Source organism: Manacus vitellinus, unplaced genomic scaffold (genome assembly GCF_001715985.3).
Source record: "Manacus vitellinus isolate BGI_N305 unplaced genomic scaffold, ASM171598v3 scaffold_40_pilon, whole genome shotgun sequence".
In the NCBI taxonomy this organism is placed as follows: domain Eukaryota; kingdom Metazoa; phylum Chordata; class Aves; order Passeriformes; family Pipridae; genus Manacus; species Manacus vitellinus.
In genome coordinates, this window is record NW_021940541.1 from 5809902 (window position 1) to 5830576 (window position 20675).

The 20675-nt window shown below is 44.0% G+C and overlaps 1 protein-coding gene across 1 annotated transcript in view; it reads right to left on the reverse strand.

Moving 5' to 3' along the window:
- The window catches only part of GRK5 (G protein-coupled receptor kinase 5), an 86051-nt gene extending 75389 nt beyond the window's left edge, over positions 1–10662 (reverse strand). Inside the window, exon 1 of the mRNA XM_018078502.2 lies at positions 10589–10662. The gene's annotated coding sequence lies outside the window, so the exon portion shown is untranslated. The remainder of the gene's footprint in view (positions 1–10588) is intronic.
- Positions 10663–20675: the final 10013 nt, after the last annotated feature.

The window sequence follows — 20675 nt, forward strand, 5'->3', positions numbered from 1 at the left end:
TCTCCATCAGAGCTCCTTTAGGATTTGGAACAGAAGCCAGTGCCAGAAAACTTGTGAAAACCACATGGCTAGAGGGTGGATCCATGTCTTCCCTCTCTCTGTGCTGGCTCTGCTGTAATCCCAGTCTGTGCTAATGCACAGAGCCCATGGCAGAGCACAGTGGGAGTAACCACAACCTTGTGTGACCTCTGCGTTGGCAGCTCCTCTGCCGAGCTTGAAACTTTGCATTGCCTCCTTCCACTCCTTAAGATCTTACCTAAACAAGTTGATTTTTAACTCATAAGAAAGGCTCTGGCCCCCGAGGGGGCTTTGAAGTAGATTCTAAAAAAGACATCAGTCCTAGTCACAGGACCAGGGGTTGTCCATGGCAAGGAACAGGGAGAAAAGGCTGTAATTCTCCCTTGCAGCTCTGACCACTGATTCATAGTCACACTGGCATAGACAATACTGGCATAGACAATATTTTTAGAAGTTGTTTTTTTTTCCCCATAGAAGATAATGAGGTTATGGCGCCCCACAGACACCCACAGTCTCCTGGGCAGGGATGAAAGCAGCCTCTGAAGGGGTGAGTCCCTACCTTGGAGGAAGAAAGCCTCCGTGGAGCTAAGGACAGTCATGAGGTCCACTCCCACCACTTGGGCTGCTTAACAGCTGCTCTTTTCATGCTGGGTCTTTTCTCCTCTCACAGGCAGAACAAGCCTCAGGAATGCTCCCACTGACCATGCAAAGGGGATGTGTTTTTATTTACCTACAGTTGCTCCCCCCAGCTCACCCACTCTCCCGTCTTCCATTCTCCATCCTCCTTGGGCACAGACCTGGGGCACACAGAGGCCTCCAGGAGCCAACAGTGCTGGCCTGTTCCCTCCCCAGGGACAGGTTAGTTCCCTCCCACATGGACCCCAACCTGTCACCAGCACAGAGGTCCTTCCCAGAAATATCCCACCTCATTACTCGTGCTCAGGCTTAGCAGGTTCAGCCAAAGAGATCTGGAAAGGATCTCGCTTGAAGTGGCGTGGCTGCCAGTTGGCTTTAGCTGCTGGAGAGCTGATCAGCACAAACGTACTCTGCCACATTGAATCATAAATATTTTATGCTATTTGGTAAGTTCCTCACCATACATTTATCTCTTTGGCATTTTAAAGTCAGGATTGTACCTCTGCAGGATGTCCCTACTTACTTCTTAGACCCCTCTCGAAGCTCAGCGTGCTGAAGTCACTGCTCATGGGACAAACCCTACCTACACCAAAAGGTCAGATGTGATGGACATGGTACTCGAGTGCTGAATGTTGTTTGTTTGGACTGATCAGAATAGCCCCGAAGTGACTTACACCAAATTCTTCCTGTGCTCAAAACCGTGTTTCTCCATAAGCCGTGTTTACAAATGCCAAAAATATTTTGAAGCAGGAGTTATGAAAGCCTGAAAGCACTTACTTATAGAGGGCTGTTTCAACATTGCAAATACTTGTATGTAGTGGAGCCAGGTCCTGTTGCTCTTGAGAACAGCCCCCACCAATCTGTCAACACTGGCCTAACTTGTCCAAGCGAGAGCTCAGAAAATCAGTGTGACGTCAAGAGACCTTCAATGTGCCACTGTACAAATGTGATGCTGGTGCAGGGCTGGAGGATGGGGAAATCTGGCAGGTACAAAGTATTTCCTAGCTACCTGCTGAGCTTTTATTTTTTTTGTGGGTCATTGAATACCATAGAGAGTTCCCATCTTCTGAAATTAATCAGGAATTCTTCTGGAATGGTAAAACCTTCTTGTTTTTCTTAATGTGCAAATTTAATTGTGACTTCAATGTCTTGGTCCATAACGTATTTTTTTAAGGATTATAAGAGTTCAGACTATTTGTTGAACCATTTTTGCACTGAGATTTACCAGTGAGTTCTTCAACAAAATCCCTGCCAAACTTGGGAGACTTTTCATAGTTTAGATTATACCATCCTGCTCTATGATTTTCTTTCCCTTCCCTACACTGTGCTTTCACTCATCCCTTCCATTATTCTGCTAAAAGACAGCAGTTTAAGGTACAGAATATTTTATTTTACTTGTCTTAGAATTCCCTGGCACTAGTTTAGCATGGTAAAAAATGTGATTAGTAAGTAAATAATAGTACTGGCATAACCAGGAGCTCTATTCAGAAGTGGCCTCATAGCTCCTGCTTTGATCCTGTCGAGTGGGGGTTCTATTTTAATAGCAATATTTAACAGAATTCATGGCCATGCCCTGATTTCTGATCTACAGAACACAGAAATAATTCCGATTATCACCTCCAAAGTGTTTTCAAAGCAGCATATAGTGATTTCCTGAAAAATAAATGGAATTTCTCAATGACTTCAAGGATTCAGCCAAAGCACCAAAAAATCACATTCCCAGGTGAGTTCCCTCACACTTTGCCTTAAAACCAGAACTAAAAGTTAGGTGTGGGATCATCCTAAAAGCACACAACCTCTCTTCCCCTTGAAAGCCAGAAATCACCAGCACAAGGACAACAATGGGCCTTAGTCCCACTAAGACACTTTATCTGGGGTCTCACCTCAGACACAGATTTACAAGGAGTAAGAATCCCAACCCTGCTGACCCATAAAATAATTTGCAGTGCCCTAAGTTATACTTAAAAGTGAAATATTGAATTTATACTCATTTATTTATGTTTGTACTGTCAAGAAAAGATAACAAACCAGTAGAACTGAAGTGCACTGATCAAGGACCTTCATAACTAAAGCAAAAACTGCACCTCATGCTAAAGAATTACACTTTGTGGCAAAGAGTGCTTCAGTAAAAGCAGTGCTACCAAGACAAAGTTGAAAAAAGAGGTATAAGATTACTTTTATATTTTGCAGATATTCAGAACAGAGATAGATAGATAGATAGATAGACAGACAGACAGACAAAAAATGTGAATTTTGCTTCACTCCAAATATTTTATGGTCTTTGGGTGACTTCCATATAAATTAAGATTACCACTTATTTTCTGGTTTTAAGTAAAGAATAGGATGCTTCTTTTTCTCCTGCCCCTCTTCCATGAAAAAAAAAGGAAGGAGGAAATAAAAGAGACAAAAATTAGGTTTCCAGTTTTAACCAGAATAACAGCTCCACTTCTTTACAAAAAAAGCTGTTTTGTTACAAAATGTCTCCATCAAGGGCTCAGTCTCTTATGTTCCTGTAGCCTGACCTGCAGCATTTTCAGCCTGCCATACTTGCAGCATGACTGTTCCCAGCAAAGCCCAAAGCAAAGCCCAGCCACAATCCTGGAGGCCTCTGTAATAACCAGCAGAAGCCAAGTCAGAATAATGCTTCCTCTCCCAACTACCAAATGAGTTCTTTTCCTCAAGAAGCATTAGCTGAGGTTAATCCCATCCCTCCCTAAAAGCCTGAGTGCATCCCCAAAGGTGAGGATTTCAGGCTGTTCACTTCACAGCATCCCTATAATGTAGGTCTGAAAGATCTTTTCTCTCCCTTTTCCCTCCCTGCAGTTCCCTCTTTCCAGTATAAGAGGGCTCCTGTGCAACTTAATTTAAGGGAAACTTTCTCACTGACTCCAGCAGAGCTGAGCAGAGCCACCACCTCCCCATCACTACCAGGAGCAAAGTTACAAGTGAGTCCAGCAGAGAGAAGAGCAAGTTTTCACCATAAATGCAGCCCTACCTCTCATTCCCCACATCCAGCAAATGTTAAATTGCTTTCAAAATAAATTTCCCTAACAACCAAGTTCTACCATTTAACAGGACCCGTGAGCAATTCTATAGCATTTTACAATTCCAAATCACTGCATAAGTATTAATTAGGCTTAATGACTCATGTTACCTAATAAGATAATGAAAAACCCTGCAGCTCACAATATCTACTTCTATTTTCAACGAGAGATGAAATGGATCCTTTTAAAGGATACATTCTCCTCTAATTCCTTTCCTGCGTATCACTGTACGGAAAGTAATTCCAAGTGTGTCGTGGCATTTTTTTTTTTTCCTTCTCAATTTGCAAAGGCTAGTTTGTCTCTGCCACAAAACACAAATATAGAGGTTTAGTGACAATATTTGTTCCTTAGGAGGCTTTCTATTGAACGGTGACGAGGGCGGGCTAGCTGTTGGGTAGGGAGATGTGGATTTGCTGCCCGTTCTTTATGGGAGAATAGCAACATCTTTCTTGGTTTCTTTCTGGGTTGACCCTGCCAAGGTAATACTTAATGGATTAAGTCTTGTGAAATAAATTCTGTAAATAGAACGTGGACTGAGATCATTTCAACTCATTTCCCCTGCGTCCCCTTCCCGGCCTGGAAGCTGTCAAGCACAAGCAGCCTGCAAGAAGCCTGTTCTCCCAGTGTTAGTCTTGAGTCTCACTAGATGCATAAAACAGCTTGTTTTTCACATATTTTCTGTGATGGCATTAAAAAAAAAAAAAAGGCAGGAAAAAAACCCCAACCCTTCTCAATTCCACCCATCGCTATAAACTGGATGCAGCCAATCTTGCAAGGGCACCAAACATTGCTCTGTTTGTCCACATTAGAGCACTGGAAACCTATGTTTATGATGGAATTACAGTTGAATCTGAAAGATTTTAAAGAAAGGAGCTGAACCAACTGTGGGTTTGTAAACAAACAGTATGGTTTTGACGTCAGCCATATCATTTCATGTGCTGGACCAGTTTCTATCATGTGGCCAGTTCCTGCCCCTGAAGAGTATCTAATTTAATTTAGATGTATTCATGATATGGGACAGGACGTCACATCCAAGAAACTGCAGGGCAACCCTGAAGGCAAGGTCTATGCTGGAAAGATTACATAAACTGTGCTTCCAAGGAGCAACAGAGACCTTCTGGCTCAAGGAAGAGAGGGGAAAGTTCTGCCTGCTGCAGCAGGAAGGGAAAGATAAAGCGAGGAGAAAAGAAGTGTATGGAATGGGCACTGTCAAGGGGAAGGACTTTCTCTCTTCTTTAGAAATGAATCAGTTCGAGGGTTTTTTCTGCATTAACTTTATCCAAAAAAAATCTGCATAACTTTTTCCAGAGCAATAAATCCTCTCCACAGCTCTCAGCAGTCCTTCCAACTTTGTTTTCAGTCCTTCTTGGGTTCCTCTCTCTCTGCTCTTTCTGTGCTCGCCCTGCAGACAACCACCACAGAGGATAACTCATCCAGGGAGGTTTTCTTTAGGAACTGCTCCACCATCTATGGGATTATCCACACTGCCCTGCCACAACCAGCCCGTGGGTCCTGGTGACCCTGGGGCTGATGCAGATTAAAGGGACACCCTGTGTAGATGGATAATTCTTCGTGAGCCCATTTATCAGCTTGGGCCTTAAATGATATGAATTTCCCTACAGACATATCTCAATTAACAGTGTAACAATTATACAGTATGTATATTTGGAAAGAAAACAGGACACAATTCCCCCTGCTGTTATGTCATGCCATGGAATCCTGACTACTTGTTGAAAAACTATTTCCAATAAAAATGTGGGGTTTTTTTTCCAAGGAAAGATGATGCTTTCCACAAAAAAAAAAAAATTCTCAAAAATTAAACTCTAGTTTTAGCCAAAAACTTGAGACCAGCCTTTGGTGTAGTATTCAGACCAATACTACAAAACAATCACAGAAGTTTTAACCACCTGAGCTTGGTTATTTACAGTGGAAGGCAAGCTGCAATTCCTTCCTTTGATCTATTTGTTGGCTTCAGGATTACATTTCCCAACCTTGCTTTTTAATCACTGTAAACATCAGGAGGGAAGGAGTCAGTGGAGAGAAAATGGGCTACTGCTTCGTGGTTTTGATCAGCCTGGTCTTTGATGACTTCTCTTTCCCACTTTCAGTGCCTGAACCTTATATGTGACACCACCACATAGTCTCAGGCTCTGGGATCTGCATGTGGAGCTGTATTTTGCCGCCACATCTCCATTCCCAATCCTATCCCCATTCCCTGTCCCAGCAGACACAGCCCTGGGTCTGTCCCTGTTCCCAGACGGAGCGGGGCAGGGTCCCACAGAGGCACATGATCCCTCAATCAACATTCCCTCACCAGCAAGCCTGGAAAATCACACTTGGCTTTACCAAAACCCCTCACCCGTGTGTTTATCCCTGCAGTGCTGGCAAACCCCTGAAGCCAAGGAGCCCAAAAACTGCTGATGGGAATTCCTGAAAGATATCCCAGCACCGTGGAGCAGAGCAGGGCGGCCCAAGCTGCCTTTAAATGAGATAACCCGGGGATAGCAGCAGCCTTTCTGCCACAGGATGGAGCTCAGTGCAGGCTGCAAAGCATTCCTAGGAAGCCTGATAAATACTCTCTGTCGTTGATGTCCACACTGCAGCTCCTTGGTTGTTGCCATCAGCACCCATCTGGCAGCTCAGAAAACCTCCTTTACGTAGGTCTGAGTCCCACTGCAGAGCCTGCACCATCAGTGTGCCTCTGGGTAGATAAACTCCACAGTGACCAAAAAAAATCCTGTAGGGGAAGGTCTTGATCACGTCTGAAGAAAGTACAATACCCCAGAGAAAAGTGAGGGGGGAAAAAAAGAGCCGGTTTTTGTAAAAAGTTGCATGTGAAGAAAGAGCATGTGAACTCTGTGGCTTTGATTTTGTCCCACTTACTCTGTTCACCATCTCTACAAAGTGTTTCTCACACAGATGTGTATTTTTAACAACACTGAAAAGAACCTGCCAGAATTGGAAGCTCAAGCTAATGCCATGTAAGAGGTTAAATGGCATAGGAAGGATTTATTTGCTCTTTTTAAACCAAGAATGGACAAATTAGTATTAATGGGGCTGAACTTTCTGACTGTGAAATTTCACTAAATATAAATATTTAACACGAGAAATCCTCAGAGTTTCTCTTCTATCTGAGCACAACACACAACCAGAAACGGATTTACCGAAGGAGTTAAAAAAGTTTTCTGCAATAATGCAACAAATCACTCTATGCAACAAACACAGACACATTCTGTGGCAGTTTGGGGGGAAAAAAAAAATCTTGATTTATTATATAGCATTTGGACAGTTGTGAAAGCAGATTTGCCAAAGATCAGAATAATCAACTCTTTCACCCAAGCAGGTTTTTTTACAGAAGAAAAAAGCACAGAATGGGCCTGAGCAAAATAAATAAAAATTCCACACTTTTAACCAAGAGAACCTTTTGCGTCATTCAGAAGTATTTACAGACATCCAGCATCTTTTATCATCAAAATGACACTCTGGCCTTTAAAATTGCAACCTTTTCTTACACTTTTGCTTACTGATGGCCTTTAAACTAGTGAGTATCTCAAACCTGAGGCACCTCTTCGTGCAGAGTCAAATGTAGGAGTTTTTAAAGCTGCTCCTTGATATTTTTTCTCTTCCCCTGAAACATCCCTCTTTTGCTGAGCTATCAGCTATGAGCTTTAAAGGCAGCAGAACCCCACCATGAGTCATGGTAAGTAGTGTCTCAAACATCAGTTTTCGCTGCTTGAAAAGGCTTCTAATGCCAATATGGAAATTTTCCCACCTGGAAAGGGCTGACTGTTTTAATACAATTAAATACAGCCAGGAAGAGGGCTGCAAATGGAAACATATATCAGCCATTCATGGTATACAAGCCTCACTCAGCCCAGTAAAGGTATCAGTGTAGCATCCCTGCTCCCCATGCCTGTTTAATTAGCACACAATGAAGGCCACTGAACTTCCCTGCAAAAGGTGTTGCATACTTTGGACAAAAAAGAAAGGAGAAAAGAGGTTGCTTTTAAGTGTAATCCAAAAAAATAGCTCCTTGGCTAAATGGCACTTTTAATAAAGATGTTTCCAGTGTTTGTTTATTTATCAAAAAGCAGTGTTTCTCTCAGGTGTTTTGATTTTTATTTCTGTTCACAAGAAGGAGGGGAAAAAAGGGCTTTACTAAGCAAGTCTTTCAGTAAGACACCAGATGATGGATAGTCAAACACAGAGTCTCCTGTAAACACAGAGGTAACCAAAAGGTATGAACTGACTCATAATTGTGTCAACACAGGTCGCAGACCCTTGGTTTATTTCAGCCTTCCTGTTTTTCCCAGATTTCTTTTCACACTACACTATTTTTTTTAAGACACAGACTCTTTTCAGTACACCTTAGCGGGGTGCAAACGCACACACGTTTTTACACCCAGATGTGGGCAGCTACACACACATGCAGGCTGCACTGCCACAATCACAACAGCAGCATTTTCCACCCATTGCTTAGGGTTGCATTAAACTACACTGTGCAGCCCATGCTCAGCCTGAACCAAAAAGTCCATCCCACCCCTGCCTCAAGCCTTTCCCTGCAGGCTCTTGGGAAGCATCCAAAAAAGAGGAGTACAACAAAACCTCAACAGCCTGGAGCTCCAGCTCATGCAACACTCCAAGACTCGGTGTGATTTTCTTTTTAACCAAAGTGGCAAGACTCTGTCTGACCAAAAGTGCTGGGAGGTGAACAGGCAGCAAAGAGGTCTGTGAGGAGCAGAACCTGCCCATATTTGTCTTGGTCTCTAAACAAACTGAATTAGGCTGCAGCCTTTTCCTTGTACAAAGTTTAGAATCATAGAATCATGGTTTGGATTGGAAGGTTGGAAAGATCACCTAGTTCCAATCCCCCTGCTGTGGGCAGGGACCTTCCTCTAAAAGCCCCATCCAACCTGGCCTTGGAGGAAAAAGCCTTTTGGGGGTCTCTGTTTCATTATTAGCACTGACTAGTGGGTTAAGAAATTGTTAGGGGAGGGTCTGATGGGCAGACACACCAAAAAGCTGAATTCCCTGCAAGTCACAGAGCAGTTCAGCTGATGGTCCAAGAAAGATTTTTCAGTACATTCCCTGATAAAATCACCTCTGGAAACACCTGAGATCTGAAACCCTGAGATCCTTTTAAATGACTTGCAGAAAATGAAGGGTTAAAGACAGGGAAATGGTTCTTCCTTAGCAGAGGCAGTAAAAGAAGCAGTTTAAGGCTAGACTGCAACCACCAGAAATTGTTCCTGGGTGCCCAGAGCGAGGGATCTGCACATGAACAGATCCATCCTGAGCACCTCAGACCAACCACACACATGCAAACCACTTAATGCTATAGACCCATCCAAGGTGTGTCAGGTACCCTGTGTGAGCAAGGAGAAGTTCAGACAACTGTTTGTCTGGGATGTTTCAACCTCAGCTGGATCAGCTGAAAATGGTAGAGCCAGCAAGGGCAGATGACCTCACTGAGGCTTAGCAGTGCCTCATTCCCTGTGTAATCACATCCAGCTCAGCAGGAAAGCCACTCAATAAAAATCAGAGTCACAGAACAAGGATTTGGACCTTATTTCCCACTGTGGAAAAGTCAGCTGCTAAAATTCCCAGTCAACAGGTAATCATTGTCACGAAGCCAAATCCATCCAGAGATCACACAAGGGTCGGTTACTTCACCAAATCATTCATGCAAAAAATTCAAACCAAATTGCATTTAGGACAAAGCACACACACACACACACACACACACACACACAAAAGAGAAAAAAAAAAGCCAGAAATAGCATTTCAGAAACTGAAATAATTGGCAGACTTAACTTTTTTGAGACCACTCTTTTTAGGATACTACACCTTCGTAAAGAGCAGCATTTTATCTGGAGCCATTTTCCCCCTGCAGAAACCAAGGCTGGTAGAACAACAGGGAGAATTCCTTTTGCAGATTACAATATATTAAGTCAGATTTGCTTTCAGCAGGTTCTGTACCTTCAGAAATTGGTCAGGGTTTGTGTGTTTGTCAAGTGACCATAAACTGGGGAAAACCTACACCCTCTTCCACTGCCTCCCCTCTTTTCTTTACCTCCTTTTAGCTCTGCAGCAGAAGATGAGAGGAGAAAATTTTACTGAAGGAGACCATGAAAAGACTTTCAAAACATTCCACATATTTTCTCTGCATAAACACGCTGTGAATTTCTAAGGTAAATAGTGCCAGGGCACTGTCACTCAGACCCCAGGAGTTCACCCAAGTTAGACAAATTATGCTGCCTGTTATCTCAGTTGTTACAGATTCTTGCCTTTCATTCATTCCTTGCCAGTGGCTGGATTTGATGTGTAGGGGAGAAAAGAAGCCTCAAATGCTGAAGTTAACCTTTTGTGGTGAGACCAGTAATGCTGGGCTTTCCAGAGGAGAATGCAGAAGGAGATAGCTGCTAGCCCTGTTTGCCAAGGCAGTAGCCAAAAAAATGCTAAAATTTGGCAGGTATGAGCAGGAGAAGGGCAGTGCTACAAAAATGGCCATTGTAAGCTCTCTTCCAAATCTGCAGTGTTTGGCCCACACAGATAAAACAAATTAAGTAAAAAAAATTTGTATATGTCGTATAAAAACCTACATAAAGCAGTGTCATGGTTGTGGTTTGAATAGAGGATGGTGCTGCTGAGCCTGGTAGAGGTAGTGCCTGTTGCTTCAAACATCATATCCAGACTATAATTAATACTGACCTTCAACTACAATCATCAAGTCTCATTTCCTCCCTGATAAAGAGCTCCTTATTAGAAGGGAATGCAGGATGTGATGGGGGGACCCATTTCTGAATGTCTTTTTACAGCCACAACGGTCCTGGTAGGTAGGTACTGAGTTTTATTTATGCAATACTTCCAAAGAAGGGAAAGGCTCTTACCTATGGTTCTTCGGAGATCTTCACACTGGCTAATGTGAGGGAATTTCAAGATTTCCTTCCACTTTTTGCTTTTGCCTTTGCGTTTCCCTCCACCCCCTGCAGAGAAAGAAACGTCAGGATTAGATTGCTTTAGGGGGCATAGTCACACCCAGAGTTCACCAGCCCAGTCACAGTTCTTATGGATACCAGTAATAATTAAAGATGAGACACAGGTAGATCCCTGGAAGTGTCCAAGGCCAGGTTGGATGGGGCTTGGAACAACCTGGGATAGTGGAAGATGTCCCTGCTCATGGCAGGGGAGTTGGAACATGATGAGCTTTACGGTCCCTTCCAACCCCAGTCATTCTATGATTCTATGATACAGATAAATCTGAGCTTGTTTGGCCTTAACCAGACCAAGGAGGTGGCATCTGGCAGAAGATGAGATTGCTAGAAGTTGGGAGTCCAGGTTTGTGGCCCACCAGGTCCAGTTCAGATGACAGTGCTGAACCAAGCATCTCCAACATCACCTCTGCCCCAACCAACAGCCATTTCACACAAGTCAAATAATCTTGTAAAATTACAGCCCACACCTTTTCAATCTGGATATTCCCCTTCTGGTTTTGGGATAAGCCCTGACTCCATGGCAAAAGAAGTGCTGGAGACTGAAGACCAAAATTCAATTATCACCATCCCCCCTGCCTCCCATTACAGGTACTGCCAACATGGAATTACTGCTAGTGTTACACACTCTGGCCACTGCTGCTTCCACAGAACAGTGGGAGAAAATTAACATAATGGTCTCATGAGGAAAACATCTCTTATTGATTCTTTTCCCTCCTTCTCACTCCTCCAGATCTCCTGAACTGAACTGTTCTCAAGGTGCATGACCCAGCTGGCTTCCTCCAGCTCTGGCTGAACGAGACCCTCAGCCTTTCCATGCTGATGAATCTCCCTCATCCATGTCTCTCCATAAACACCTCACTGCAGGCACCCCTGGCATCTCTGGGCGCCACATCTGAGCTGCCCAGGGGGCTCTGACCAGCAAAGGTAGTGCTTCCAGTAAACCTCACTTTGCTCCTTGCTGGGACTATCCCCCTGGATGAGACAGCCCAGAGGCAGGCTGGGATTCTCCAAGTCTCTGTCTGTGCTGCAGTTCAGTCCCTGCACACAAAATCTGATTCACTTGAGTCTATTTTACATGCACTGGCACATCGAATGACTAATTCAGAGCTGAGTTAATTTTGTAGAGGGGCTGGCAGAGTCACAGTTGCAGACTGAGGATGTGTTAGGTCCCACATGACATTGCAGGCTAAATTAGGAGAGCATTGACTCAAAAGGCAGCAGACCACCACAGAGGAAACATGACCCTCAGAAAAAAATGCCAAGTATTGCACTTTGTGGGGCGTTCCTGATCACACAGAACCTTTGGCATAGGAGTGCTTCTTTTGCATGTCAGTTTTATCCCTTTGCTTTTGGTGGCCAATGGTTTTCCCATCACAGAGTCTGCCTTGAGTTATTTTAAAACTTCTTAATCACAGAAACTGATTGCATTTCTACAGTATGCAGTGTAGAGCAGAGATACCTGCACCAGCCATAAAGGAAGTAGCTTGTTTAGACAATCAGAAGTCTGAGACCCTTTCCAGGAATCAGACTCCAGCAAAGCACAGAGAGCTGTGACTGCCTCCACACTACATAGTATTATGCAACACAGATGTACCCTCTGGGTCTGTAATGAATTCTGCTCCCACCTCACCTCTTCAGTGCATCCCAAACACTGCTGCTAAAGTAATTTCCTTTCCCATCCCTCTAGCCACAGCATCAGAGAGGCTGTCCTGCTCCCCTGCTCTTGCACGCTGAGGGTCTCAGGTACACAAGGTGCTGAGAAGCATTTTGTGGGCTGGGGTGAGCACTGTGATCATCTGTTCACCACTTCCTGAGGCACATGGCTCTGCTCTGGCTGCCAGTGACCACAGGGCTTGGATTCAGCAACCCAAAGGGTCCTCACTGACTTTCATCTCCCAAAAGCCCACTCTTGCAACTCTGCCCAGCAGCTCCTGCGTGCCAGGCTGCCACCTCTGCTTGTCCCTCTTCTCCCTCTCTTCTGGCAGTGCTGTGCCTGAGGCACCCCAGGACACGGTTGGCCCTCCAGCCTGCCAAGAACTCTTGTAAACTCTGAGTTCTGTGCATTGATGTCAAAGCTCCACAGGAATCAAATGAATTAAGTACATATTATCTAGCACTGGGGGAGGGATGGGAAGGAAGGGGAAAGCAAGGAGGGAAACTGCTGGACTGGTGTTAGATGAATGATCCCCCTTTGACAGTTACAGGGTTTGAATCTGGATTTCTGTATCCCTTCCTCAGGCTGTCAACTTCTAGAGTAGATCATCCCACCTCCATGTACAAACATGTGCCCCTCATTCCTGGCTGCTGCCTCTGCCACTGCAGGGACCTGCTCTGCTCTTCCCAAGGATCTGACAGACAGGGGTGCTGCAGCAGGACAGCCAGGAGCTCTCTGCTCTGGGGCTGTGCAGCTGCTTGGGCAGCAGTGCCTGCTCCAACAGTAATTCCAAACATTTCTGGACACAGGAGGCAGTGGGAGTAAGCCAGATGAAAGTATCCTTTAGGGTCCCTCTGCTCAACAGTGGTACATCTTCACCCACTGAAGGTGGAACCTTCCAGGCCCGAGCACTGGAGATTTCAGAGCACACCTGCTCCTCCAGCCACCCTCACAGAAGTCCTCACAAAATGGTTGCATCTTAGCACAGCATCAAGCAGTGCAGGCCATTGCAAAACAGCCCTTGGCTCCAAGTGACAGCTCTGAGATCTGTGCAGGGGTGAAACGATCCCGCTAAGCCGGGCCAGAACACTTTTAAAATCCACTCGACGTAAAACATATATTGATATATTTACATCGGATGATGTATTTCCGACATTAAATTTCCATCAAAACCCGAGAAGGGCTCTGCGGTCCCCTGTTACAACCGTGATCGATACAGCCAGCGTGTTCTCTCCTCTTTTGTGGCCATCCTCCAAAAATAAGCAGCCCTGCCTGATGAATCATTTGCTCTTAGCTGAGCGTGAAGTAGCGTTGCTGCTTTGCCTGTGACGTCTCTATGTTAAAGATTCTGATCAAGTGCTTTAATCGACCTGACCTTTCCGCTCCCGCCTTCTCTCACGGAGCCAGCAGGGTTTGCTGGCTCCAAACGTTCATTCTGGGGGGTTTGAAGGACATAATGAAGTGAGACAGCTGAGACAGAGTAAATTGTCTAGCAGAGCTAAAAGCTAAAAGGGGAGGTTTCTCTGAATAGGTCAGTCATTGTGCAGGTTGCAGAGGGAAGCTTTTCACACGTTGTCTTGATTGCTGCCTTCGCACCATCTATTCTGCCCTGGATTTGCAATCTTCAAGGCAGCTTCTCAGGGTAAGACTTGACAGCTGGGCCATGTATTAGATGTGAGTTCCATCATGTGGGGTTGGAGGGTCTGACTGCTTTAAAATCTTGGTTTGTTGCTGATGATGAAAGGTGAGCTGCCAGCAAAAGCAGGAAATCTCAGCTCTGCTCCCTGGCAGGCACTTAACAACTCAGCATTTGCAAACTGAGGGTTGAAGCTAATTCTTCAGCATGTCAACCAGTCCTGCAGGAAACAAAAGCATTTGCTCTACATCTTACCTACTGAAAAATACATGGCTTTTTTCATATCATCTTGTGATGCCACATGGCAAATCTAGCTCTGATCTCTGCCTGCAAGGAGAGAGACATAACCAGAGGCACAAATGTAAAACATTTGCAAGCAGGAGCTACCCGTAGCCTAAAGTGCCTACTTTTTTTCCCCCTCCATTATTCATGATATACTTACTCTCCTAACAGTGAGAGGAGACAGGAAAATACCTGCACATTATTGAGCCTGTGAGATATTAAGTGGCTTGTCCAAAATTACATGAAAAATCAGAGAAAGAGGAAGGAGTTGAAGAAGAAGCTGAAGCAGCCAAGGTGCTGAGCCCTTTAATCCTGCTAAGGACAGCACCAAGCCATGCTCCTGCTCTGCTGATTGAAGATATTTCACAGCACACAATAAAACATATTGTTGGGTGAATTCATTCCAGCATCATGCCTGTAGCATATTGCATTTGTGCCTCACACCACCATGCAAGGTGGCTTTTAAGCATGGCTGAGCTGGCTTCCTGCTGTTGCTCTGTTCTTGCTCAAGTTGATAAGCCAGCATCACATCCCACACTGCCAGGCCTGGCTGACCCAAGGTAGCCTAAAATTTCAATGCCTCCAACTGTACTAACTGCAGTCTAGTTAACCCAGTTTAGGTAAACTACCCACAAATCACTGGAGGATGACTACAGCTTGTGTCTTCTGTTTGGCAACAGTAGCCAGGCTGTCATCCAAGGCCTTCCCAACAAGAGTAGGGAGCTCTGTATGCTTGGAATGCAAGGCCTTGATTGCACAGCACGTGAAAGCAGTGAAACAAACTCCAAAAAATATTAAAAGTCAAAAAATCATGGTTAGCATCCCATTTCCACTCAAAAGATATCTGTGTTTCTTCTTCTCTTCCCCTCACCATGCTTCTTTTACTCACTCTCTCCCATCAAGGTGTTTATATATATATATATATATAGGGTATATATGGAATTGCCATATTACATTAAGGTCTGTCCAGTACAGGACAGACCAAAGGCAGTTTCAGAGGAAGATCTTGGAAAGCTGCTTCTAAAGTATTTGAAAAGCAGGAATGTTCCTCCCCATCCTAACCTAATTATATATGGTTAACAAAACATGAAGGTGTATTGCTTCCAAACAATTTCTTCTTCTTTTTAAGAATCTGTGTTACTTAAATTCAGGCTGTTCTCATGATCCTGGTAAATGCCCTGAACTGTTGGGTACCTGCATGCCTCATGTGGGTGGGAGTCCCAGAGTTTCACCATGTATTTATGAAGGAAAAGAATACCAATTTTAATCTGCTTATTTTCTTACAGCGCCTCTTCCTAATGAGCCAGCATGAATAAAACTTGTCAGCCCATTGTTTTCCCCTAGGCATTTTTCATGTCTAACACATTTAGCCCCCAAGGCAAACAGTTTCACCCTTATTAGACCTGTTTCACATGGAAGTTCTCCCAGGTTCACTACTCTTCTTTCATATTAGTGCCACCTACACTCAGCTGCACTAGCAAATAATACCAGCTTGTTTTCAAAGAATTAAAATCAATGCTTGCTCTCTTCCCTCCATCCTGCCCTCCTCCTCTGGCAAAGCAGAAAAAAACCCCAAACCATGAACCCTGTTTTATTCTTACAAGATCTTAGATGACACTCCTGACCAACCTGTGCTTAAAACAAGCACTTACAAGACCCTCAGGAACCTCTTTATGGATCCCCTTCTATGTCAGCCCAAGGCAAATGAGAAGAGTACGAGGGCTGGATTTTCAAAAGCAGGTGGGTGTGCACCATCCACTGGGATGCAATGCCTCTGAGAGGCTCTCTTTTATAAGACACAACAAAAAGTCCATAACATGCCCTCAAAAGAGAATCATGTTACACAGCTCCTCTTATCGATGCCAATCTGCCTTTATCTCCCACAGCCTTTTTTTGAACACGGCTCCAAATAGTCCCAGACCACGATAAGAGTTTTGTGCCCATCTCCCCTGCTGTCACAGCGTGTTTGCTCATAAATCATCTGCATGTTCCTACAGATACCTCAGCCTGACAACCGCTGTGTAAAACATCCCATTGCTTTTTGGAAATGAACAGCAGATGTATTTCATGTTTAAGCCTTCAGAACCACAGAGAGGGGAATTTCATAAGCAAAAATGCAAGCTTCTCCCCAGCAGAGTCAGGCTGGCTTTGCAATCTGGCTACCAGAGAGAGGACCAGAGGGCAAAATATTTTGTATACAGCTGGCATCTAAAGTCCTATTAACATTGGCTTACAGAAGTCACTGTTCATAAACAAACACTTAATTGCAGGGATGTCTACCTATGATTTAAATAAGAGATCAAGTAGTGCTGTAAATACCGATAAATGGCTGAAACATAACTTTAACTACACATTTTATATGTTAATAATACTGTTAATAGTATGCTTTAATAACATCCACTGCCCTGAAGGGACAGAGGAAACTAAGGGATTAGTCTTTGAAGATTGATCCTCAGGGCTTAACTATCATATGTCAAGGCCATTTTGGTACCACTCTAGGAATATAAAAGAAGCCTTTACATAAGCTACCTTTATGTCTAGTCAGAGCACATTCAAAGGATCTTAACCAAACTGAAAAAACAGGCCTTTAATTTTTTCTGTTAGTCTCCAGTAGGCATCCCAGTCTGTGGCATTCTCCATACAACTCTGCCTTCATCCTCCCCTGGGATTCTTAATGCATATTTGAGATTACTCCAACAAGTTGTCTTTGGGTTTTTTGGGCCAGTTCACATATACTGGGTGTACAATTCACTGCTGCAGTTTGTTTGGTGATGTAATTTCCCTCAGTGCAACTTAGTTTTCCCCTGCACCTCTAGTTTGTCTATTATGGTGTCTCTCTCTTTTATGCTTTGTATTTAACTGTATTGTGTTTATCTGCAGCTGATGAGTGAGCAAGTAGAGAGTGCTGGCTTTTACATCACAAACAAAAATAATCCAGGAGATACAAAGTATACTGAAGATTTACAATCTATTAAAAAAAACAAACAGTAAATCTTATAAAACCAGCTATTATCTAAAACAGTACAATTAAGTGCAGCCCAAAATTTTAACTTCTTATTCTTGACCTCAAAGTAAACTACGCTCCTGGCACAAATCCAGGCAGTTTTGGTGTGTTTAGAATGCATTCCCATGTCTTGGGTATTCCAACAGGCTGTTCAGAAGAACTGAGGCTTCAAACTGAAAGGTGCCTGGATAATATTTGACGTTGTAGTTGGCAACAAGAATTGAAGAGACCATGCAGCAAGTGAATGTGGAGCCACTGTGCTCCCTTGGAAGCTGTTTCTGGATCTCTAAGCTCTCTTGGAGGAACATGCAGAGGCTATGATGTCTGAATCTGGGAAGCATTGATTTTGTCCATCAGTGGTGTAGCTGACAGAAAAAAATTGACTGCAACACTTCAGCATCAATGATTACTATGGGAGACCAACCTTTTGAACAGAGCTGTGGAGAATCAAGGTTATCACCCTTCTGAAAACACTGCAGCTCTCAGTGGAACCTTCCTCCAAACTGGAGCTGAGAGTCAGTATCTCAAAGTTCTACAAAAACTCTGATTTAAAGAAATTAAACCATTTCTTTGCGATAACATTTGAGTCATCTCAGTTCTTTAACGTCAAAACATTATCATGGAACACATCAAATAGAGTATTAAGATATTGTATCGCTGGAACAGAGCAGGTATGGTAAATTGACACTCTTTACTTCATTAAAGTGATGTTTCTATAGTGTCAATAAGAAGTTAGAAAAATTAAATCTTTTTTTTTTCTTCTTTTAGGAAGACACTTTCTTGCAAACCCTTTAATTTTTGACAAAACTTCATTCTCCGAAAGGAAGATTCTTTTGTCAGAAATGTTCCCAACTGTCACACGCTTCGAAGTACATGAGAATTAAAGGAAGAACGTGGCCTCCCCATATCTGAATGTTTAAATTCTCACATTCCTTACCAGTTCCCTCGAATTAATTTGCACAGCTGTGAATTACACTGACTGTAGGAGACCTGCTTCCCATTCTTCCAAAGGAAGAATGCAAACCTGTGCTCCAGAAATTCTGCTTGAATAGGGCTCGATAACATCTTTGCAGGAAGGAACTCCTCTTTAAGCAGTGCCTTTTTAAATTTATGACCTGTTCCATGTATTTATTACCCTGTTTAGTAACATGTTTGCAAGCTGCCAACTGATGCCCCCCAAACCCAAACCTGCAAATGCAACTTGGGGTGCTCCTGTGCAGGGTCAGCAGTTGGAATTGATGATCCTTGTGGGTCCCTTCCAAGCCAGCATATTCCATGATTCCATGAACTCATCACCCACTTGCAGCCCGTGCAGGCTGCCCAGGAGTGTGTGTGGTGCCCTGGGTGTTCCTCAAACAACCCAAATATACTTAAGGCTGGTCCCTAAACCCAAAATACCTTGTAGGGATGTGTGGGTCCGAGTTGGACACTGAGATAAATTGCTACAAGTCTCAGGAGGCTCTGCTGATCTGCTGCTCCATGTTGTGCAATTCTGACCTTTACCAACACAAGTGCACAACGGGCAGCATGAGACAGGCAGAAGGAACACACCAGGAAACCTGCCCTGCTACAGGCAAATATATGGGGCTCAGCTCTCCTGAAAACTATGGTGCCAGTTCCAGAGGAAAAACATGCAAAAACTCCAGAGCAGGGAACGATGCGGGTTCTGACTGTCCCTGTCAAAGAGCTGTGTGGGCTTTTTCTCCCACAAATAGTTCTGCAGTCTCTAAAATAAGAACTTAGCCTCTGTGTTCCTGACATTTGAGTTTTATAAGGAGTACTTCTGAGCTGTGGGGAGGAGATCCAGTTGGATGGGAGGTGAGAATTTGAGTGTTCCCATCATCAGTCTGTAGCCAAGCTCTGAGAATTATGTTCTATTCTGGTTTTTTGCCCCCACACAAATGAACTTACCAACAAGGCTAAAGGAAAGACTTCTAGTAAAGGCCATGACAAATTAATTACTTGAGACAGGCTGTTTTATTAGGCCTGACTGATTTGTTGGTTCCACCAACTGGTAGAATCAGTAAAGCTTTGAGGTGCTCTGACAAGAACCCAGAAATACAGATGTGGTTTGCTTTCCATACATAAATCACAGCACACTCTTTCAGTTTTGATGGCTTATGTCTGAGCTGGGAAAACAGCCACCAGGAAAGTAAGAAAGAAATAGTGTAGAGTCTCGGTGAGGGAGGCAGAAGAGCAGATCCCTCAAGCCCCTGAGTACTCAGCCCTGTTCTCTGGCAGGCAGACTGGCAGACTCCAGATGTTTAGGAATGCAACACACAGGTCTCAGCTCTAGAGCCTGATACAAAGTAATTCTGCAGCCCCTTTGTGCTGCCTACACGTGCAAATATTCTACCAAATCGCTGCATTACCACAGTCTCTCCTCCCACATTTAATCCCATCAGTGAAACAAGCCCTGCAAAGGTGCTGATGTGGGCACTTGAGAAGAAGGGCACTGAGGAAATGTCATCAGGTCCCCAGTATGTTTTGATCTTGTGGTGTTCTTGTATTTTTGCAGTGGTCTGGAGGAGCATTCAGTCAGTCTCACAGAGCAGGGAGATAGCCCAACAGCCATAAGAAGTGTCCTTCAATCATGCCTGGCTGGATTTAACCTCCCTTCTCAACACACCAACAACAGATCTCAACATATCATCTCAGACAGCTGATACAAAAAAGCTAAAAATTGTGAAAACTAGGCTGGAACCTCCTCAGTAGATGTGTATGGGCTACACTGTTTTAGAGGAACTTCTCTTCTGTGACACTTCAGCCCTTTTGCTTCCAGAGTCAGCAAGGAAGAAAAGTACAGTATCATAATGTCTGTCAGAATGGGTCACTTTCTGCCTGGGATCAGGATCAGACACATCTTTCTTTACCACAAAAGCAGATAATGACCCGGCCCATCTTCCCTGCTCTCCACGGTCAATAACTCATCAGATTCTGAGACATACACATAAAGCATAAATTAAACCCTACATATATGACAAGTCCTTCAAATATGCTGTAGAGGAAACCTGGAGAGGGATATGAAGCTCCCCTGAAATGCCTGGTTACAGCAAGAATTTGCCAGTTGCAGTGAGAGGTTGGCAGAGGGGAAAAGGTGCTGGTGCAGACTTTGACTGGGAGGGAAGAGATTCTACATGGATGCCAGGGAAAGGGTGTAAAGGCTGCACAGGACTGATGTGAAAGCACATGGTCAGTTTTAGGGGGGACTTCCCCCTTACTTAGCTACAAAGCCTGTCTTTGGCCCCATCGTCTTGTCCAGCAACAAGGTACCAACAGTTGCTTTCTGTAGATGTTGCTGGCACGCCCTGATAAATCACTCTTGAAATCATAGAAAACACCATCCTCAAAAACTACTGACAGCCCAAGACATGATGGTAACAGTATTGTATGCGTCAGCATTTGG